The following is a 7229-nucleotide window of genomic DNA, read 5'->3' on the forward strand; positions in this document are numbered from 1 at the left end:
AATAAAACATATTTTTTTAAAAAATAAATAAATAAATAAAATTGTCTATAATGAACATACAAGAAATAATCCTATATAATAAAAGCCTAATATGCTAAGTGTCTGGTCGTCAAGTCGTCCATTCAACCAATCAAAGCGTAATATGCTAATGATATGCTAAGGCTGCTCAACCACTCGCTATGATGTGCACTGGCCACCAGGAGGCAGATGCTCCGACTGGTAGGTTAGCTTGCTGCTGGGGTCTGGCTGATCGGGACTGAGCGAGATGGGCCAGACACACTCTGGAGCCCTCCTGCGGTCCCTCCCCGGCCTGATCGTGCACCGATGGGGTTCCTCAGCCTGGCCTGTGCCTCTCGCAATCCAGGACCCCTCAGGGGATGTCAGAGAGCCGGTTTCAGCCCAATCCCGAAGGCCAGGCTGAGGGACCCCACTGGTGCACAAATTCATGCACCAGGCCTCTAGTAAGAATAATAAAACGAGACTTTAAAAATCTCAAGGTCCTGCTCTGAACTTATGTCCAAGTTCTGGTAACAAAACCCACGCACGGGGAGCAGTGCCCACCTCACACCTGACAGGGAGACACAGCACCGACAGCTTCCGTGAGTGCAGGGGAAGAGTGCGGGACCAGGGCCGGGGGACTTCCGGTCCTCGTCCTCCGGGTGGGAGCTAAGGCGTATTCACCTGAGGCCAGAGCTGGCCTCCTGCATGCACGCCTGGCCTTGCTTCCCCTTCAGGCTCCTCCCTTGTCCACCCCGTGCAGTCCTGCTTGGCTGTCTGCTTCTCCCAGCCGGGTGGGCTCAGGAGGCAGCCGGACAGAGCACAGCCGTGGTGCCTGAAGGGGGGTGGTGGGGGCACGGCAGCTGGGCAGAGCTGGGCCCTGGGAGAAAGATACTTTCTCTCCCTCGGGGCCTCCAGCGCTGAGGATCCTGCGAGCCCAGAGCTGCTGATTCTGCAGCTGCAGAGAAAGGCTGCTTCTGAATGAAGCCGAGGAATGAGAGAACAGTGCTTAGACATGGAGAGACCGAGTCCTGGGGACGTCGCTAGAGCCGATCTGCGTGCCCAGGGCCAGCCCCAGCCCCAGCCCCAGCCCCAGCCCCAGCCTCCTGCAAGTTCTTCTTGCTGATGCAATCACTTGCCTCCTGGAGCTTTCCGGAGCAAGTGTGGGTGGAGTGTGTACCCCATTACAATGGAAAGACTTCTGGGGCAACCACCGTACAGGATCGGGGTACGGAGACCGCACCCAACCCTACCCTGGCTCCCCACTAACAAACCCCCAGATGCTCGAATTACTACGGAACTTGCTTTCCTCAAAAGTGATTAGAGCAAACTTACTCACCCGGGGAAGGCGATGGAGGAGGAGAGAAACTGTCTACAGATCCTGGGCACTTCCCTGGAGACGTAATTAGTGTATCTGGGCCATCACTCATTCTCGGCTGTTGTAATTTTCAGCTGCAGCTTAAGCTGCTGAGTATGAAGTAGCAGCTATTAATTAGTACACAGATTCATCAAGTGATGAAATAGAGAGGAATTGGTTGGGGGAATGGAAGTAGACATCACTCCACACGTCGATTCTCACGATTGCACCAGTCTGCCTGCGGGGCTTCCTTAGGGGATCAGCTGCTGTCTTCTCTGACCCACGGCCTGGTCGCAGCCCCGAGAGCCTGGCCACTGGTGACGGGGCCAGCCCTCCCACCCAGCTCAGCCCAGTGTCCCTCCCTGTTCTCTGAAGCGTCATTTTTAAGTTTACTATGTCCTGTCCTAGACATGGCTTGTTCAGTGGCCTTCTGTCATCATTAACCTACTCCTGCCTTTTAACTTCCACTGTCATTTAAAAAACGCTGCCACTGAGAATAAGAACGCGAGGGGAGAGACCACACCATGCCCCACGTGTCCAGCATCGAGCCCTGATGTCAATAAAGTTACGTAGGAAACGGTCACTGCTGTAACCGAGAGGTGTATTCCCTTCCTGCAAAAACAAAAACAAAAACGCAACGAAACACAGCCCACCGGGTGCGAACTTGGGCATCACGAGCTTCTGGTCATTCAGAGCTGAGGCTGTGGGACAGCAACCTGCCCACAGCGGCGATGGAAGGGGAGGCGGGACCTCGATACAAGTTCCGGTCACTGGGCCTCTGGAATCCTGCAGTGACGCAATGAGGGGCCCTGGTGATGGGAACAGGAGCTAGATGCTCCTGGTTTGAATTAAATGTTTTCTTTCAAATGTTCAGACAGCCTCCTCCTCCTCCAACACCATAGCAACCAGGCGGCAGCTGGGAGAGCCGCCTGTGAGCTGGGCTGAGTTGAGGGGGAGGCCGCCCGGGAGTAGGGACCTCTGCTCCCCTCTCTGAGCCTCAGTTTTGGCATCTAGAATATGGGCACAACAACCTAGTTGTCGGTTCCTGTCAACCCAGGTGCTCCAGGAAGCGGAGGCCCAGGCTGGACTCATGAGCGGGAAGGCCCGGGAGGGAAGGGAGGCGCTGGGGAGACCCCTCATCATCTCGCAGCTGGGGCTGGGCAAGGCGGTGGGGAGTCCCCGTGTCACGTTGTAGCCTGCGCTTCCCACCAAGCAGCCTGCCTGGTGCGCCCACTGCACTGTCGCTGCAGAGGAGCCTGGGGAAGCGGGAGACAGGGCCGCGGCCTGGACACAGGGATGGAGCTCCCTGTGAGCCCTGCGGTGAGAGGTCTGGGGGTCTCCCCTGCCGGGGCACAGGGCTCAGCTGTTCCCAGAACCCGGTCAAAGCCCTGGTTGAGGTGTGTGCTTGAGGCAACCAATCAATGTGTCTCTCTCACATCAATGTTTTTCTCTCCTCCTCCCTCCCTCCTTTCCACTGTCTCTGAAAAAGCAATGGGAAAAATATCCTCGGGTGAGGATTAACCAAAATAAATAAATGAATCTCAGCACATCTGACAACTGGGTACCCTTTCCCCGGAGTCCCCGGTGCTGACAACGGCAATGAGAAGCTCAACAGGATCCTGAAGACAGGAAGTGGTGTTTCCTGCAGGGATCGCTCCCACCACCCTGATCTCGGCCTTTACTGTTTTATACTTTCTCCTTCTGCAGCCCTTCCACTGTCCTTTGCCGGCTGGCGAGAGCCATTTGCAGAGCTGAAGTGCTGTTTCATAAACAAAGCTTTTAAAACAAGAATCCCGCTAGAAAAATAACTTGGCCTCCTAATAACGGTCCATGTACTGAGCCCTTGCTGTGTGCTCTACAGGAATGCTCTCTGCAATCCTCACAACCCCATGAGAGGTCACAGGTGAAGAAACTGGACTCGACGTTCAACAGCTTGTCCAAGGCCCCCACCCAGCAAGCAGCATGGTCAAGAACCAAACTCCAGGCCATCAACTCTAAAGCTCATGTTCTTTTTTTAAAAAAAGTATTTCTATTGATTTCAGAGAGGAAGGGAGAGGGAGAGAGAGAGAGAAACATCAATGATAAAGAGAAAATCATCCATCAGTTGCCTCCTGCAGGCCCCCCACTAGGGGTTGAGTCTACAACCCAGGCATGTTCCCTGACGAGGAATCGAACCGTGACCTCTTGGTTCATAGGTTGACGCTCAACCACTGAGCCATGCTGGTGGGGCTAAAGCTCATGTTTTTTTATTTGTTAATTATGTACTTACTTAATTAAAAAATTTTTAAAATAATTCTTTATTGTTGAAAGTATTACGTCCCCTCTTATCCCCCATTGACTCCCTCCACCCGCCCCCAGCATCCTATCGTCTGTGGCCATGGGTTATGCGTATGTACATACAAGGTCTTTCATTGATTACCTCCCACCCTCCCACCCACCTCTCCCCCGCCTTCCCTCTGAGATTCCGCACTCTGTTCCATGCTTCCATGTCTCTGGATCCACTTCATTCATCAGTTTATAAAGCCCATGTTCTTAATCACTGTATTAAACTATTTTATTCACCTCCTTTCCCTCTCTCAGTTTGGTAAACCTTTCCTTCCCCAACAACTAGAGGAGGCCTTTCCTTGAGGCTCAAGCGTAGGCAAGAAGCATCCTGGAAGGAAACAAGATGTGGAGCCCTGGCCAGTTTGGCTCAGTGGATAGAGTGTTGGCCTGTGGACTGAAGGGTCCCAGGATTCCGGTCAAGGTCACATGCCCAGGTTGCGGGCTCGATCCCCAGTAGGAGGCGTGCAGGAGGCAGCCGATCAATGATTCTCATCATTGATGTTTCTCTCTCCCCTTTTCCCTTCCTCACTGAAGTCAGTAAAAACATAGTTTTAAAAACATGGAGATGCTTGTGGTCCTCATGAGCCGCTGGACTATGGCTCCCAGATGCGCCTGGGGACACATGCATCTTCCAGGAACTCTTGAGTTCCTTCATTCTGCTGCTTTAGTACTTACCTTCTCTTGACTGTGGAGGTCATTTTATCAATATTCAATGTCAAATTCATGGAGAGCTGAAAGATGGGGGAGGAGAAAAGCAGTGATATGACATTCTTTTCAGCACTGAATGCTTTCTGCCCATTTGTCCTAACCCTTCTTTCCTTTTCTTTAGGTAAAAGACACAGTAGGACAGAGCACAGACATTGGTCAACAAATGACCCAAAATAAAGAGAACGCCTCACTTCCGATTCAAAAAGGTCACGCCAGACACAAAGGCTTCCAACAGCTGGGAACCTCAGCAGGGCCACTCCACCTGCCGCCCCACGGCTGGGCCGATGACAGAACACGCCCTGTTTTAATTCCTTAAATGAGGAGCACAGCGCGGTCCTGTAGGCTTCCTGTTGTTGGGCGTTTTCTGGTAAGCCCAGGAGAATGACTCCCATCTCAAGTCTGAAGCCTACCCAAAGCAAAGGCCAGAATGCCGCTGGAATTCAACAAATGCTGCCTTGCAAGTCCCTTCACCAGGGTAAACTGGGCATGAATTGTCTGAGACACGTGTGACTTGGTCAGAGTGGCAAAGCTGACACAATGTCATGACACGCCAGCAACAGCAGGAAATGCAAGATCACATAGCCACGAGCTCGTTCTGAATTAGGTAAGGCAGTAAACCCACACGGCTAGTAATTTACTGAACATAAAGATGAAAATGACCAGCCTGGCGACCATAAAAATCCGCAGGGGTTGAGCACATTGAAAGGGATTTTTGGAGGTAGATTTCAGAAAAAACGGGCTAACACCTTTGGAGGGCTCGTTCATAAAACGAGGGACAAAGAATCTCACTGAATGGAGCAGCCAAATTCAATGCCGGCAGGAGTCGGCATGCAAACGGCCTCCATTCTCCTGAGTTACAGGCAGTTTAAAGCTGTCAATTTAGTCAGCACTGAGATCCACCATGCAACGTGCATGTCAGCTAAAGTGCTATTGTATGCATAAATCCTTTTTTATTTGTAGCAGAAAGGCATCAATTACCTCACGTTACAATATGTAATTAAGTAAATGTGCTATTTTGCTTAGCCTTAAGGATAAATATTGTACTACTGTAAGAATAGAAGTTGTGATTTTAACAAGCCACATTTCAACATAAGAACTGCGAATATAAGAGAGTCTTTCACTACCTAAGCCATGTCCCTATACGGTACATTCTAGATATAGCTGACCTCCAAGAAACATCCAAACCTGTAGAGAAATTTTGTGAGTTTATTTGAGCCAAACTGATGACAATTGCCAGGAAGCAATATCTCAATGGATTGAGAAAGTGCTCCAGAGAATGGCTGTTTGACAGGCTTAGGCCCTGACTACCTGCCATGACTCACTTTTAGGAATTACTGTATACATGAGAGTCACAGGAGACATAAGGGGGTTACATGAAATCCACTGATGATAGATTAGAGAGGCGGGAGAAAGTAAAGTGGGGAAATCTCTGAGACTGAATAAAAAGTCAAATGCAGAGCCCCCCTGGTGTGGCCCAGTTGGGTGAGTGTCATCCCGTGCACCACGAGATGGGTTTGATTCTGGTCGGGGCACATGCTCGATCCCCAGTAGGGAGAGTACAGGAGGCAGCTGACCAATCTCTCTCTCATCAATGTTTCTCTCTCACCCTCTCTCTAAGATCAATAAAAACATATATATTTTTAAAAAGTCAAACGAAGCCGAAACCGGTTTGGCTCAGTGGATAGAGCGTCGGCCTGCGGACTGGAAGGTCCCAGGTTCGATTCCGGTCAAGGGCATGTACCTGGGTTGCGGGCACATCCCCAGTAGGAGATGTGCAGGAGGCAGCTGATCGATGTTTCTCTCTCATCGATGTTTCTAACTCTCTATCTCTCTCCCTTCCTCTCTGTAAAAAAAATCAATAAAAAAAATATATATATATAAAAAAATAAATAAAAATAAAAAGTCAAACGAAGAGATACTTCTTTTACATTGGCAAGTACAGGATAGTTAATAAATTACAGCACAGAGATGCTATGTGGGCAACAATGAGGGGTTCTGTGGTCTCATGCCCTGGGGGGAGGTTGTACTACCAAGGGGTCTGGAGAAGGGGATGACTCTGACATCCCAAGGATGTGTTATTGCTCAAGCTAATTCCACCATGTCATAAATGCAAGTTTCATCAAAAGGTTGATGGAACCTTGAGGATTGCCTGCTGGAAATGGCTAAGGGCATTTCCCCACACCTAAAGATTTGCATAGATGACAGCTCGGTGCCAGACAGCTGAGGGCATTTTAATCTACATGTTATTTGCCTCCTACTGACCAAACACCAGCCGTAGGCAGTTCCCCCAATATGACAATGGATTCTGTATGCTAACCCTGGCCTTTGATGTGTATATCTACCTTGCCTTAGGACAAATTGTGTTAATAAAAAGCAAGGGGTCCAGAGAGACAGGAGAATTTGGTTCCTTCAGCTAAGTCTTCTCTGGCTCCCCAAAATGCCTTCCAAAATTATGTTTCGTCTCTGGACTCTTGATTAATTTACAGCAGCCCCTTCTCCAGATTCCTGAACCCATCTAGATGCTGGATAAGACCACCAGCATGTTATATTAGATGGAAAAAGGCAATAAATAAGTTCACTAAAGGTAAAGATTGCCCTTTGCCAAGGAAGCTACAGGCTTAGGCTGTGCCTACCTGCCGTGACTGGCTTTTAGTGAGGAATTTTAGGTTCACGCCATCTGGGGTGGTTACTTTCTGTCTCTGAGTGTGCAGGGCCCGCCACGCAGACCTCCCCGAGCTTGTCAGGTTTAGCATGTGGACCCTGTTCATCCACAATATTAACGGCAAGTTGACTAATAATTATACTTTGATGTTCAAAGCAAAAATTACCCATTTATAAGGCA

The sequence above is a fragment of the Myotis yumanensis genome, unplaced genomic scaffold (genome assembly GCF_028538775.1).
Source record: "Myotis yumanensis isolate MYYU_CA2020_CCGP unplaced genomic scaffold, mMyoYum1.0.hap1 SCAF_3, whole genome shotgun sequence".
In the NCBI taxonomy this organism is placed as follows: Eukaryota; Metazoa; Chordata; class Mammalia; order Chiroptera; family Vespertilionidae; genus Myotis; species Myotis yumanensis.